This window comes from Heterocephalus glaber, unplaced genomic scaffold (genome assembly GCF_053883595.1).
Source record: "Heterocephalus glaber isolate CG9 unplaced genomic scaffold, H.glaber_assembly_v1.0 deba00000122, whole genome shotgun sequence".
In the NCBI taxonomy this organism is placed as follows: Eukaryota; Metazoa; Chordata; class Mammalia; order Rodentia; family Bathyergidae; genus Heterocephalus; species Heterocephalus glaber.
Window position 1 is genome coordinate 78465658 of NW_028258138.1, and position 16300 is coordinate 78481957.

The 16300-nt window shown below is 44.4% G+C and overlaps 1 protein-coding gene and 1 pseudogene across 25 annotated transcripts in view; one reads left to right on the forward strand and one right to left on the reverse strand.

The window, feature by feature from the left end:
- Window positions 1-14107, reverse strand: part of LOC110349642 (uncharacterized) — an 85594-nt pseudogene extending 71487 nt beyond the window's left edge. Inside the window, exon 1 of the transcript XR_015453382.1 lies at window positions 12609-14107. The product of XR_015453382.1 is annotated as an uncharacterized LOC110349642 (transcript). The remainder of the gene's footprint in view (window positions 1-12608) is intronic.
- Setd5 (SET domain containing 5) overlaps window positions 13042-16300 on the forward strand; it is a 74393-nt gene continuing 71134 nt past the window's right edge. For all 24 annotated transcript variants that reach the window (XM_021260093.2, XM_087216771.1, XM_087216767.1 and 21 more), the window contains exon 1: window positions 13042-13178. The gene's annotated coding sequence lies outside the window, so the exon portion shown is untranslated. The remainder of the gene's footprint in view (window positions 13179-16300) is intronic.

The window sequence follows — 16300 nt, forward strand, 5'->3', positions numbered from 1 at the left end:
TCCCATTCGCAGCATACTCAGCGATCCTAATCTAGTTTCTTTCAGATTTACCCCCCATCTGAGAATGAACTGGATATGACATTTCACAGCTGCATTATTTATTGTACAAAAACAACTTTTCACCTATGACACATGAAACCATTTAAACCTCAAACTAAATAGGGGTCAGTGAGCAGTCCACAGAACCAAGGACCATTTCTACCACGTGCCTCACACAGTACCTCCCACACAGTAGCCATTCGGTATTTGCTGAACCAGTGAACTAACATTACATATTACATATTCTACATATTATCGGGGATTTTTTTTTTTACAGAAATACATCAGTTTTGTGTTCCAGTCATCATGTCTTTAATTCTATTAAATACTGCACTGCAAACATTAACAGACTGATTTAAGATGATGAATATAGGTAGTAGGCATCTCTTTCTCACTATCTTTTGCTGATAGGATAACTAGACTAGGAAATGAGCAAGACTTAGAAGATCTGCACTTGAATTGTAGATTTTTAACCATGGAAGTGGGCCTCCTGGATAATGTGAAAAGATATGAAAGAGAATCTCTTATTGGGAATGAGTCAGTATATTTTGGAGGGCAAAAATTTTGAAAGTTGGGAAAAATTTTTTACGTATCTAATGAGAGGCGTTATCTCTGGATAACACTGTACTAAAATAGTTAAAAAGAGGATTGGTTACCTTTTTTTTTTGTTATGAGGGATTGAACTCAGGACCTTGCTTTTTGAAAATGGCAATAGGCTTTCAGAAAACTTTGTTGAAACTGTAGGCTCTGACCTGTTAATGGCTCAGGTGTCCACTTCAAGGACCAAAACACAATTTAAAGACTGACAAAAATATTGTGAAATGTCTGTGAAGTACCTAAAGTACAGTAAAGCATGGGCTTAACAGGCATAGAAAATGGAAATATCAGGGTAACATTTTCCAAGAAGTTTAAGGTGTCATGTGTGAAGCTCAGTGGCAGAATGGTCAACATTTGAAAATTCTAGCCATTGTAGTTACTGGACTTTGGTTTTGTTTGTTTTTTTTTTCTGTACCGGCAATCAAACTCCGATCCTTGCGCTTGCAAGGCAGGTGGCGGAACCACTGAGCTAAATCCCCAGCCCTGGTATTTTTTTTTTTTTTTTTTATGTTTAGAAGAAACACCAGTCTGCATACCAAAATTTTAGTTTTGTTTTTTAAGACAGGGCCTTACTCTGTAGTTCAGGCTGGCCCTGAACTCACTACGTAGCCCAGGGAGGCCTCGAACTAGTGGTGATCCTCGTCTCAACCTCCCCAGTGCTAAGATTACAAGCATTCACCACTACGCCCGGCTGCATACCAAAATTTTAAATGTGCACAATTTGAAAAAATGTGTTGTTCTTTATAACAGGCTTAGCATGTCACCAGGCTAACACGTTTGCTAACCACTTTAAGTTATAAGCTGCTCAATGACAGATTTATGTAGAAACAATTTTTATTAGAAAAGATGAAGGTATTTTAGTTTCTCTCAGGTCTTCAGCTCTAATGTCCCTAAAATATGCTTCTCTTCACAAGTCTTCCTGTCCTAACACACCCATTATCTTAGTCATCCAGGCATGAGTGTTTACCATGTGTGTATATTATGGCAGAGCAGCTTTTGTTTTGGTTGAGGTTGTCTCACTGTGTAGCTCCAACTTGTGGCCATCCTCCTGTTTCAGCCTCCAAGTGCTGGGATTATAGGTGTGTACCACAGGGCAAATTTATCATTTTTTTAAAAATTTATCATTCTTGTTTCAAGTAAAAATGGTGCATCACAAAAGTCAAGTCAGTTTTGTTTTTGAGACAAGATCTTGCTATGCATTTCAGGCTAGCCTTGTACTATGTAGCTGAGGCTGGCCTTGACGCACAGTAATCCTCCTGCTGTTAGTCTCCTGGGTGCTGGGATTACAGGCATGCACTACCACACTTGACATTTAGTTTGTAATTCTATTACTGCTGTGTCTTCTCAGACATCATCCTAAGTGCTGCTAAATGCAAACTTTCCACTTCATCACTCCCATTAAAAAGCACGTACTCAGGGATCCACATTTAACAAAATAATTTTAATGCTTCCACTGGACATTCTGACATGAAACTGGCTTTTTCTTATGATTTACAATACAAATGTGTGGCAATGAAAAATGAGTAGTTTATGCTTCTTTTATTTTTACTAAGGTGCCTGCAGTTTTACCTGCTATTGCCTTTTAACAGTACAAGTGTCAACATACAGTTGTTCAGGACAAATTACAAGATTAAAAAGTCATTCCACATTTTGACAATTTCAGGACACGTCTTTATTGCCAAGCATTCACATGGAGTATCTTTGATTAGTTGATGCCTAGAAAATGCAAGTACAGTAACGAGTCCAGCCATTTTTTTCTATTCATTCGTGAGGTGTAATACACTCAACTTCATGTCTATAAACAAATTTCCAACATGACAAGTTGCTGTGATATTTAAAACAGGAACTACTCTATTTCTTCCTTTCATCTGGCAGATATTTCAGCAGTATGATCTGTATGGCTTTCTGGTTGCTCAGCTATCATCTGTGCTTCTACCAATACAATGAAGTAATTTACCCTTTAAAATACATAGGTAGTTTATCATTTGTAGTTTGAAACCTCTTTTTTTTTCCTTTTAAGGAGCATCACACAGGTGCATTTAAAACATTCAATACCTTAAAAAAAGCTACAGATAACACTGATTGGTTTCAAAATGACTTCACAACATAGGTGGCATCAGCCCTATTCAAAATATTCCACTGCATAAGACGGACTACGTTAGAGTATCTCTAAAGCCAAACAAAACACAGCTTTCACATTTTCATTTGTTAGTTTCTTTTGTCAGTTTTTCCCTCCAAGTGAATCTTGTATAGCATTCTTAAAGATGATATAAGCTGTAGCTTAAATAGCTTGTTTTTCAATCCAATAAACCATTCTTAACATTTCTTTCAAAACTAAAATGTTGTACTTTTAACATTTGTAAATTTGAGAAAAATAACACATTCTTTTTTTATTTTAGGTACACAATATAATGACATTTATCATTGGAAATTTGCACCTTTTCATAATCCATCTTGGTTCTTATTTTTTTCCCCATTCCCCTCTCCTCCCTTCAACCCCTCCATCCCTCCCTATTTACAAAGACTGTTTCCATTTTTTCATTTTCTCATATAATTCCATTAACAATTATAAGACAACAAAATGTATTTTCATTTATGCTTAAGCACAAGGAAAACTACAAGATATTTAGAATAACTGCAAGACATCAAAGTTGCACAGGTTATAGAAGATACAATCTAAAAGGTAAATTAATTTCTAGGAAGACGTATCTAAACCTACCTGCCACCTTAGAAAATTTAAGACTATAAGAGCACCACTCATTAACATCAGTGCCAGTGTCATCACACATCATGTATCCTTTGCATTCTTTTGAGAATGAGTAAAAAAAAGTCAAATATCTTAGTATTGTAAAAATGGTTTGGCCAGGTGTGGTGGTGCACACCTGCAATCCCAACACTCAGGAGGCAGAGGCAAGCAGATCACAGTTCGAAGCCAGCCTGGGCTCTACATAGTGAGCTCAAGGACAGCTTGAACTACACAGCAAGACTGTCTCAAAAAAAAGGCCAGGGATTTAGCTCAGTGGTGCTGTGGATGCCTCAAAAGCACAAGGTCCTGAGTTTGATCCCTGGTAACGGGTGGGGTGGTGATGGTGGTGGTGAGTTTTGACTGTAGACTTCACTGTGTTTGGGCAACAGGGATATAGCCATAAACAAGCACTGTGCTGCCCTTAAGGAGCAACCTAAAACAGTAGGAAAAAATAATTACACAACTATCATCATAATTACAAGATGAGCTATGACAGCATTCAATGGGAAACCAAGTACATTGTGGGTGAGGATATCAAAGGCTTTGAGAACTGATGAAGGATTTGAGATTAGGCTCTTTTTGAGACTGATATTTGCTAGGTTATCAAATCTTAATTTTCATTCCATTGTGACTGCCATTACCTATACCATATCACCTCATTTCTTTAAAAGCTTAAGCCATGGCCCGGTGGCACATGGCTGTAATCTATCCATGCACTTGGAAGGCTGAGGCAGAAGAATGGCAAAGTTGAGTCTCACCCGAGCTGCTCAATGGGGCCATCTCAAAATAAAAAGGGCTGGAAATATACTCTTATGAGGACTCTGGGTTCATTAAGGTAGGGTGGGGCTCATGAAATGGTCTTTTCTAAATTTCTCAATCCCTACCAATCACCCTGTATTCTATTGCCAGATTAAATTTCCTGAATATTTCCTTCAAGGGCTAGGGATGTAGCTGGAGCTCAGTATATGGCACTTGCCTAACAGGTTAGAAGGCCTGTGTTCAAGCCCCACCCACACTGACGGTAAAAATGGTTTTTTTGTTGTTGTACCAGGGGTCAAACTTGGGTCCTTGCCCTTGCGCAGCAGGCGGCAAAACCACTGAGCTAAATCCCTGGCCCAAAATAATGTTTGTTTTATGTATATAAAGACCACACAAAATATACTGGTTAAGAATTTAGCATACTATACAAAAGGCATTCAACGAATATTAGTTCATTTGTTCTGACTTACCTGTGTTTCCATTAGCTTTTCCCTATCCTGTGCACTAGAACATGGTGACATTTATTTGTTATACTAAGCAAAATTCTGGGATTAGCCTAAAGGTCTAACAAGGAAAGACTATGAAGACTGCAGGATGAATTGAACAGAATCCATACACTATAAGTAGGATTAGTTAAGTGATAATGTAATTAGTCCTAGAAACATGATCTGAAAATGTATTCCTGTTGTCAACAGAAGAGCCTCAAACTTTAAACGTTTAGTGAGGACTGACATCTAGGGAAAAAAGCTGAAAAGCAGGATTATTAAATGTAATCATGGAGATAATACCTGGGGGCCAGAAAGTCTCTGTAATCACCAAGAAGATAACAAAGCAGGAATAATTCATCAGATTCAATCCTGGCCCAGATAAGCTTACATACTGACTGCATGCTCACTAGCAAATTTAATAATCCCATTTCTTCATTATGAATGAGAAAAAAATCTGAAAAGTATGTCCACTAATACAAACTAGTAAACTAACAAAGTCAAGAATTCTCAACCTGTAAGTCAACAACCAGACTCCTAGATTTGTAACCTAGCAAAGTGCTTTACAATTGAGATCAGCCAAAAACACACTAGCTTTACCCTTGTGATACTGGATCTCTATCATATTCTAGATTAAGTTACAAACCATAATTATATAATTTTACCAACCCTCCATTCACAGACGGAAAAAAACCATCTAGTTTAATTTTGCAAATTAAAAAAAGCACAAGCCCTCATAAAACTTTCAGCTTTCTCAATCAAGTGTGTTTAACATATTTAACACGTTTTTGTCTCAGAAGTATAGGAAGTAGTAAGGCTCTACTTTAAAAGGAGACAGGTAGCTGGTTTATTTCAACCCCAAGGAAGTAAAGCACAGGAAGAGGATAGCTGCAATGGTTGGTACAGGAAACCTAACTAAATGGTGAACAAATGTATTCAGAGACCAGGTGGCATCGGTTTCCTGTGTGAAGAGACTATTAGGAGACTTAGCTTGTATGACCCTAAAATTTCTGCATAAAAAGAGCCTTCTGTTTTGTGGTCTTACACTATTATCTGAAAACCAGTTTCACAAATAAGTCAATAAAACATCTGAGTTCCCAACCCTGTGCTTAGGCACTAGAGAATCAAAAATAAATTCATCCTTGGGTCAGGGATTTGGCTTAGAGACACCCGCACCTGTCTGGCAAGCACAAGGTCCTGAGTTCGATCCCCAGTACCAAAAACCAAAACCAAAAACAAAAATTCATCCTTGAGGAATGCAATTTACTTTAACACAAAAATATTAGGCAAGCTTTTCTCATTTAAAACAACATTTGAGGGGCCAGGGATTTAGCTCAGTGCTGCTGCCACCTGCCTCACAAATGCAAGGTCCCGAGTTCAATCACTGGTACCAAAACAAATTTGAGTATCCCTTTAAAAAATAAAATCATGTGTCCTGTAAGTTTCCAAAAGTATTAATTACTATTTGCTTTTCAAAATGTTGATTTTTTTATTACTATGGAGGAAAAGTAAACAGTTCAAGCAAGAAAGAGTTACAGGATAAGATAGAAGGGACATATAGTATCCCTGAGAAGAATTTCTCTTAAGTTCTAATCATTTTTGGCAGGTCAATAAATAGGTGTAAGCCCTGTGGTTGATTTGCAGTAACCAAATGAACAACCCAGTCTGCTGCCTTTAGAATTCAACACCTCTGGGTGTGGGGCTTGGGAATCTGTATTAAATAGCAAGGCAAGAGTGTATATGGAAGGTTTGAACACTATTGCCCTAAGGCTCTTCTAAGGGAAGATTTTTTTTTTTTTAAATCCCTTAATATGTCTTTTTAAAAGTATAACTGAAAAGCTGAGCATGGTGGTGCATGCCTGTAATCCCAACCCTTGGGAGGCTGAGACAGGAAGATCATTGTGAGTTCAAGGCCAGCCTGGGCTACATAGCAAGACCATCTCAAAAAAAAAAAAAATGTATAACTGAAATTTTTAAGTTGCTATATTATACATAAAAAAGTATTTTAGGGCTGGGGATTTAGCTCAGTGGCACTGTGCTTGCCTCACAAGTGCAAGGTCCTGAGTTTGATCCTCAGGACGGGGGTGGGGGGAATAGTATTTTGGGTGGGCCTGGCACATGCTGATAATCTCAGTACTCAGGAGGCTAAAACAAGAGGATTTCAAGTTCAAGACTAGTATAAGCTACACAGACAGACCCTAGTTCAAAGAACAAGGGGCATTTTGGTATTAAAATATGCTGACATTGATTTGTACTTTCTTATGAAACTGTGTAATAATTTTCTCTAACTCAAGATATGATACTTAAGACTCCTCAAAGTTCTTCCCCCAAAAAATGAAAACCTGAATGAAATTTATGGCTGGGCTACCCCATCAACATCAAATATAGTGCTGTTTCTCATTAAACTTATTTGATTATGGACTCCCTTTAATGAAAATCATCTTAGTATTTTTGAAATCTAAATGCTTGGTTTCTCAACACTGTTGTCCAAAGCAGGTTTGTCTTTAATAATGGTCTGTTTGATCTGGCTCTTAATTAGAGCTGAGGTACAGAAATAAGTAAAGTAAAATGGGCCAGAGAGGCTCAACTTCTGAATTCAGAGTCCAGTTCTAGGAAAGGAGCCTGGGGTCGCTGATAGGTCATGTTCATACTAGACTCCTCCTGGCTATAGCTCAACAAGTCCGAGGCTCAGCCATTTATTCATTTCCATTCCAACCTACAGAGGTGTGCATTCAATCTGTGGGAAGCCTGGCATACCAGGTTTCTGGTAATGAGGGTAAAGAGAAAAATCTAAAAATGCGATATTTGACAGACATGCTTAATATTATACCCATTCACTGAGAGAGATGTCCCCAAGTTTGATTCAAGTTGTCATTCAATTCCAGTATGGATCCATTTCAGGAACCCAAAAAAACTGGAATGTTCATTTCCCTACCAGGAGCTCAAGGCAAATTCACGTTCCCACTGGGGCCCTCCTGACCCATTCTCCTTGGTCTCATAGTCCCAAACTCAAATAAGTGGTTACACAGGGACATAGTGAGGACATCTAGCTCTATGATGCTTTGAGAATTAAAGAAGAGACCTGCCCTGAAGGGGTACAGTTTTTTTTGGTACCAGGGGTTGAACTCAGGACCTTGCACTTGCGAGGCAAGCAGTGGAACCACTGAGCTAAATCCCCAACTGGTACAGTTCTTTCTTAAGGGGGTTCTTTTCCAATTGGGGAACTTGGGTCTGGGACCCCATCCACTCTGAACTGTCTCATTGTATAAGTTATAAAACCTAGATATTTTCCCCAGAGTTTTTATCCATTCTGGTGCTGTTACCGGCATGGCTCCGAGCTCTGTCTGATGCATGTCAGTTACTCTGGGACAGAGCCAACACTTGGTCTAACTGGTAATACCAGCCAGGCTGCCTAGGGCCGGTTCTATGAGGTAGTGTGCCTCTTGCCCTTGGACTGTACAGAAAGCTACAAGGAAAGGAAACAAACATTGCCACATCCATGTTGGATAGTCACACTCACAAGGCTCACTTCTGGCAAGAAAAGTTAATTCCATTTGGGACAGACCTTAAGGGTAATTGGCAGGTAGCTGCAACAAAAGAAGGATTATGACCCCAACTCATAGTATAAGAGACAGAACAGAGAATGGATTAGTTTTTCTATCATTTACTTATCTTTGGGAAAGAGGAACTTGAAGTCTTCTAGCAGCTCACAAGTGAAGTGGGACTCTTGGCTCTCTAGCCTTGGGCTCGGGGTCCTTAACTGGCACTTCCTTCTGCCCTATTGGGATATTATCAAGGATGTAGTAACTATTTCCCACTGGGACTACTTGTTCCCATATCCTCCTTTTCACTGCCTCATTTAATAAGTTTCATCCAGGGCCGGGGATCTCACTCAGTGATTCTGGCGCCTGCCTCGCAAGCGCAAGGTCCCAAGTTTGATCCCCAGTACTGGAAAAAAAGTTTCATCCAAAAGAAAGACTGTATCTTTCCATGCCATATCATATATAGTACTGCACACAGATGCTCAAAGCTGCCAACATACCTGTCAAGGTCATCTGTGTAACTACACAATTCCCTCTTTGAGGTTGAAAAGGATCAGCAGGACCCCTCCTCATAGGAGCTGGCCTGAGGGGGAAACATTTTCCTTGGGAGCAGTAAGCTGGGAAGGCATTTGCTAAGGAGTGTTCTATCTAGTTGATGAGGAGCTGGACAGCAACAAGAGTTCCTTACTGGAGGCTTTTCATTATCTTAATTCTTTCTCCTCTGAAGGAGGTGGGTCACATAGGGTGGCCATAAGAATGGCCATCAATTTGGCAGCCTTTAATCTAGTCAGGATGGTCCCTAAGGGTGAAAAATAACTGTACATATGGGTAGGGGGTAGGGATCTAGCTCAGTGGTTCCACTGCCTGCCCAGCAAGCGCAAGGACCCAAGTTCGATCCCCGGTACCAAAAAAAAAAAAAAAACTGTACATATGGGACCTTCCCCCCATATAGAACAAATCTACCTGCAAAATGGTATAGTTAACAGTTCCTCCAGGCCAGACCTCTTGGTCCCTTAACAGATTAGTCATGCCTGGGTACTGAAGAAAACAAGGGCCTTTTTTTTTAAATTTGGGTATCTGATTCTTTCCAGTGGTTAAGCAAGCATTCCAATGGGAAGTTTGGAGGAACCTTGAAGGCAGTAGCTCCCATCTGTGAGGAAAAGGGGAGAGTGGCTAAAAGTACTTCTTTGTGCTCCACCCACTATCTTATGTTGGCACCCCCAACTGTCCTTGGCACCTGGAATGGCCCAAGGATGACCCTGAAAGGGACAGGTCTCCCTAGCAGGAATCATCTGTGCTATACACATGGGCAAGGGTTCAGTCCCTTGTATCTTCTTTGATATCCCAAACATCTTTGGTGCCTCTACTCAAGGGTGCCCATTGGAGCTCAACAAATGCGTGCACCAGGGCATGAAGAGCTTCCACTGGCAGGGCAGGAACTGTCCCCAAGGAGTATTTGCCTTTGTAGCCTAACAGATGTAAGATCTGGCCTGAGGAAGATATACCTCAACAAGCATGAGGCTTGAGCACTTATTCATTCATTCCCATTCCAACCTACAAAGGTATGTGGTCAGTCTGAGTCCCCTAACCTCATCCCCAGTTCCAGGAGTTCTGAAAATCTGAGAGGAGGTTCAGATAAGCTGTGATGAGCCAGGTGGAGAAGGCAAAATATTCCTCTTGCTCTGTGAATCCTCCAAGCGTCCTGGTGCTCCCCATGGCTAGGGGATGTCCCCAAATGACCACACAAAATGAGGGTGCTGGCTACTCAAGGGTCACTCCTCCCTGGTGGGTCGCCCTTTAGGCCAAGTGCTACTGACCATATTGGTGGTCTTGAGCTATCCTGAAAAAGCCCCAAATTGTTGCATCCACTCAGTGCCACCCCCCACCCCCCTAGTTTCCGGGTCTGGACTCTCAATTCAGTATAGAAATAGAGATTCAAGACCTTAGTGGTGCAAAGCAAAAGTAAGTTTACTGCAGAAGCAGAACAGACTCACTAAGAGGATGGTCCCCAGAGCTGGGAGTCCATTGCTAGGGGTAGGCAGACTTTAAGTCCCTAGGGTCTCCTTCCTTTCCTTCAGGGTGGTCAGTCACGCAGGCAGATTTAGGTTATGATTGGGTCACCCCATCTGGAGTCATGCAGCCTTTGATCACTTTTAATTGGCTCCTCCATACATGTCCACAAGTGCAAAAGGGGTCCTAGCTGGTTCATCCCTTCTATTCATGTGCCACTGCCCACATCCCAGGACATGTGGTCTGCTTTAGGCTAAGATTTTACTTCCTTGGGTTTTTGCCCCTCTGGTAACCTCCCCAAGGCCCACTTCCCTATTCTGTAAGGCCCTTGTTCCTACAGTGTCAAAGGAAAAAAACTGCTTAAAAGTTGAGGCTAGCCCAATGAGGGTAGTTTAGTTGGCCATCACATTCCTGAGGATGGATTTTATCCTGTTAGTAGTAAGGAATTAGTAAGGGAGTTTTCATCTGTCTTTCTGGCAATATGTAGAATGTATCAGAAAATGATAGGGAGGACAGAGACAAGCTGGGAAGCTATTATACAAGCTACTGAGCTCAATTACTAACTTAAGAGAACAGAAATAAAGGGATGCAATGAGAAGTGTTCAAAGGAGGAGAAAAGGAGCTAGAGATCAGTAATTAAAGTTATCTGGAATGTGAATAGGCAGGCCCAGGGGAAGAATCCCAGCTAAATCAAGGTAAACATCCTAGAAAGTACATTAAGGAAGAATAAAAGCACTGCTGGGTAAGAGGCCTCAGGTCCAGGCCAAATTTCTGGTGGAACCAATCTGTCTGGTTTCATGACTCACCAGGTATGCCCATAGTCAAGATCAGGAAGCCAGTGGCACATTTTGGGGACTGGATGAGCAAGTAACACATGGAAAATAGGACCCAAGTATGAGTTGCTAAAATGCCTGCCAGGAAAGATGCAGAGAGAGCAGGACGAAAGTAGAGGGAGGGAAGCACTGGGTTCTGAGGCAAAGACTAAAATTTTATGATTATGACTGTGTGAGATGCTATACTGTACGTCGGTGGTATAGCAAAAATCTCAAGTAGGGAGACTATAAAAATCTGTTACACTCTTAATCTATCTCTAGGAAGAATGCTCCAAAAAGAATGTTATGTAGTAATAACCCGCAGTCTCGAGGCATGAAGCAGGTGAACGCCTAGCTCCCACTTCCCTCTTCCGCTCCTATTATAATTACCTCCTGACCCAAACTCAATTCTGCCCCTCAAATCTTAGACCTGCTCTATTCCTACAGGACAACGCCCAGGCAGCAGGTTAGCCCTAAAGCCTGGCCAAAGAATCCCGCCCATTATCGAGAAGCTACTCGACGAGGCAACGATGAGATCACCGATGGGGGAGGGGAAGGATTCTTCTAGGCCCAGGGCGGTCCTTAGAGGACTGAAGGCTACAGAGAACTCCCAGAAAGGTATTGCGGCATTCCCCTCCCCCGGACGAGAAGGGTGCGGCCCTCTCTCCGCCCCCTACACTGCAGGGCTCAGGATTGCAGCTCGCGCGCATTTCTGGAGAACACGCATCTTCCGTCCCCAAACCAGCCGGACAGACCACCGCACCTTCCCCAACCCCGTGGGTTCCTGTAGTGGGCCGGGGCCCTCTCGCCCTTCCAGAGGTAGGGACCCGGGGCGGAGCCGTGGCAGCCAACACCCAGAAGCCTAGGCACAGCCCGCCCCCGCCTCCGGCGCGAGCTTCCTGCCACGTTGCGCTGAGGCGCGGGGCCAGACACTGCGGCGCTGGGCCTCCGGGAGGGCCGAACCAACGCCCGCCTCCCCGCCACCCTCGCCGGCCCGCCAAGTGGTTTCGCTCATTTGGGACTCGAGCCAATAGCAAGAGCCCGTTCCCCGGGTCACAGCAGCCAATCAGACGCCAGAGCCTAACAGACGGCGGGCAAACCGACGTCCCCGAAAGCAAGGGCGGGTTAAGGAGGATGTCCGCTTACAGCCACTTTCACTGACCTCCCCTCCCCCGCGGCCGACCGCGCCCACCAGGCCGGCCCTCACCCCACCTACACGCCCGCCCCACCCAGGCGGCTGCGCATTCCCGAGCCTGTAACTGACAGGCGCTTTATTCCAACCAAAATACGCCATTTGTGTTTTCACATACGGCGGGAGGGCAAATGGCCAATCAGCGACAAGCGGTGAGGGGAAGCAGAAGAGCCCCGCCCTCCGCAGGAGCAATGGCTCCGTTCGGCTTCGAGCCTTTTCCGCTCCCTTCTCCCGCCCCCTCGGGTTGCCGCGGTGCGGGCCGCCCTCCCGCTCGTATCTGACCGCCCCCTTTCCCTTCCAGACTGTTAAATCGTCCTATTCCGACATCTCGCTGGAGAAGGCGACTCCCAGCAACAGTCGGTCCACCTCAGCCACCCATCCCCCAGGCCACCGGACCTCCCTCCCACCAGAGTTCCGCTCCCCTACCTAGCCGAGGCTCTCTGAGGAGCCGCAGCCCCAGAGCACAGCCTCTTCTCTAGGCGGCCCCGGCGGCTTCCGCTGATTGGTGGCGAGCTGGCCAATGAGTGCAGGGTGGTGGGCGGAGAGGCCAATCGCGCGGCGAGAGGGGGCGTGTCCCGGGTGCCCCTGGCGCCGGCGATGGGAATCCCCGTACGGTCAGTGGCGTTTCCGCTCCGGCAGCGGGTTGAGTGAGCTGCCGCCGCCGCCGCCGCCGCCGCCGCCGCCGCCGCCGCCGCCGCCGCCACCGCCACTGGGGGAGGGGCGGCCGCCGCCCGCCTGCGCTCAGAGACTCACGCAGCCCCAGTCCCGCCAGTCCGCCAACACAGTTAGCGCCGGCCCCCTCCCTCCCTGGCCCTTCCCCCTCCCCGCCTTCGGCTCGCTCCGCCTTTCTGTCCCCCACCCCCACCACACGGGTACGGGCCATTCCCGGCCAGGAAACGCCGTGGCGCCGCGTTGGGCCTAACTCGAGTCTTGCCGCCTCCCAGGAGTGCCGTGCGCCGCAGCCTGGGCCCAGGCCCCGGCCGCGCGTGGGATAAGGTAAGGGTCCGACAGGAAGGAGACCCCGACCCTCAACGTCGGGCCCGGGGAAGAAGGAAGGGTCACCTCGCTCGTCTCCCCGCGCTCGCGTCCTGAGGACGCGGGCCCGGTCCTCCCTGGCTCGGCAGGATGATGCCGCCCCTCCCTCCTTCCCTCCCCAGCAGTGGGATACCCCCGGATCGAGCCGGCCCCACTCCCCGTTCGTGCCTTTCCTGGGCAGGACGCTCCCCTCCCCCACACCTTTCCCTGGAAACTGCCTGCTCCACATTCACCTTTGCCTGGAGGGTAGGCCTCGCTCTCCCTCCCCGAAAACACGGGCACGTTGCTCTTTATGTTCCCGACGCCCACCTCCTACCCCTACCCCCGTGCCTGCGGCCTTGTGACAACTCTGATGGCCCCGATCCTCTCTATGATCTTCAGGACGCCTTCTCTCGTTCTCGAGACCCCTTCTCAGATGGCTGCTTCCTTTCCCACACTGAAGACCTTACCTTCCCCACCCCCACCTCACATTCTTGAGCACCCTGTGGCGAATGCCCCCGGATCTCTGAGATCTCCCCACTGAGTCTGTAGGGCTACAGCATAGAGTTGCGCCAGATTTTGTCGTTTTCCCTGCTTGGGCGTGGAGATCAATCTTTTGAGAACGTTTTTCAAGGCAGAAAAAATAACGCTTTATGAATTCTCTTTCCTTCTGCGTGCATAGCAAAATGTGAAGTCAGTAGTGGTGGGAAAAAGCCCTGGTTTAAGTAGATGAATCGCGTGAGGAAAGGAAAGTTTTTAATTGTTGGGAAAGCCCCTTCTATGCTAATTTATTTCGTAGAGTTCTCCGCTCGTCTCATTTCTTAGGAAATAAGTGGTCTTTCTCCTGGGTACTGATGCTGCAGCCAACTCTGCTGGTCTGGGTCAGGGGTTCGTGTATGACCTGCATTTTCTGCTTTATCATGTACTTGTGCAATGTGTTCACCAGTAACTCACTTCTTGCCCAGAGCTCTGGGTCTCTGTGCTTTGTCTATACCTGAGTTCGTTCTCCAGTTTTCTCTGTGCTCATAGTACTGAAAGAATCCCCCGGTTCTCTGTTGATTTTCTTCATCCTTGACTAAAGAAGTTGTTTTATGTGACCAAGGTCACATTTACGTTTCTTCCTTGGGCATGTTTTATAGGTGTACTTTTGATTGTGGAGGATCCCGCTGAGTTATGTGTTAAGAGCTTTTCAGGAGAGTATCTGTGTGCTCCGAATTTGGGAGGAAGTGTTTTCGATGGGTAATTTTACGTTAATAGTGTTTTTAGGTCACTCACAGGAAAGTTATAAGGATAATTTTAGATGGGTGGAATCTGAGCTAGGACTAAGACAGAAAATACATCATCAGAGGTTTCTGGGCCCTTTGGAGGACACAGGAAATCTTTTCTTGTTGGTTTTTTTCAAGTATTCTCAGGAGAATCATTAGTTCTCTTCTGTAGCTAAATATTCTGGCCCGTTATGGGATTAGAGTCTTTAAGGTTAACTCAGATTGTTATTATGTAGAAAAATGAATTATGTCCTATGGTAGGACATGGCACAGGCTGTGTCTGTAGCTGGAAATTTTAATTCGACTGTTGAGTGCTTAGAAGATTGGCCCTATAAAGACTACACCTTAATCTGTGCTCCTAAATTGCTGGCTTAATTAAAACGAATATTTGGAATTTGGTAAATGTTGAGTTTCCTGATAAAAGCTCAGTTTAAAAGGATGACCTTAAGATTGTTTTGACCTTTAAAAAAGCGTAATTCCAGCCCTTTTAGCTTGGAGCACCCCCCCCCAAGAAGTGTGTGTAAGGAGTGGGGGTGGGGTAAAGAGAAGGTTGTTCCTGTATTGGATCACAGGGGTGAGTATACAAGGCGGCGGCAGCTGCTGGCCCTGGAGCTCTGGTTGCTACGTGAGAAGCTTGAGTAGTGCTGGCTGCTGTCTCCAGGGAAGGACAGCAGTGCAGCGTCCATTAATGCTGTTGGCTGCAGGGAGCTGCACTTAGACGATGCGATGGCTGTTTTAGGACTAAGAAGAACACTTGCTTTCCTGGGAATTTTCTCTGCTGAGCTGGTTTGCCTTTTATTGGTGGGGAGATGAAAATTAGCAATTCATAACCTATTCGTTTATGGATATCGTCATCTGGAAACTGGATCATAGTTACAGACTTTTGCTTTTGGTTGGTTTTAGTTTTGTTTTTTAGCAGATTTTTTGTTTTATCTGTTTTGTACTTGGATAGGACTAAAAGTTTAGAGTTGATTTTTTTAAAAAATCCATTTAAAACCAAAGTAATTAGAATTTAAAGATCTTCCTGAAAACCACATCATTGAGTCAAAATTTGATTTTTTGTTTGTTTTGGGTCTCCTTCCATTGAGTCCATATTTTTTTTATTGGAATAGATGTTTTGCTAGACATTTTACTAAACTTGCAAGAGCTACCATTTTGGAGTTACTTCTAAATATAAGTGTTTTCTTAATATATTAGTACATAGGCATCTTTGGGATTTTTTGTTTTGGTTTGGTTTGAGTTTTTTGGGTTTTGCCTATAAATTTGATTCAATGCATGCATGTTGTAAATAGTCTTCTAGGATGTATCTTCAGCCATAATATATCTGAAATACAGGATAAGCCAGAAGGAATATTTAGAAATTGAGTACAGATACTGAGAATACGGCCTGAATCCCTTATGTGGTCTCCCCTCCCCCACAACTCCTGAATAGAATGATGATACCTGAATAAGCAGAACAGTCTGTAGAGTGTGGAACTACTAGGAGGCCCACCATCCAAATATACCACCAATTACATGCAGTACTTAACTTGTGCTCACGTGTTTTTTTAACTCCCCAAACCCTTGCAACCTACCCCTTTTTCCCCCTCAGAATTTTGATTCGTTCAATTTACTTAAATCCCACTAACATCTATAATTTGAAGTACGATTCTGGCATGTATGGCAGGGATGCAAAAAAGGTGGAAAGTGTTTTGTCATTTACAAATATGCCTCACGTTATTAGAGTGCTAAAAGCAGGCCTATACAACAGAATTTTTAATGGATTTGAGGGTGTACTCGGGGCCTCGCACTTGCCAGGCAGGCACAATGCCACTGAGCTACATCCCCAGTCCCTTAATG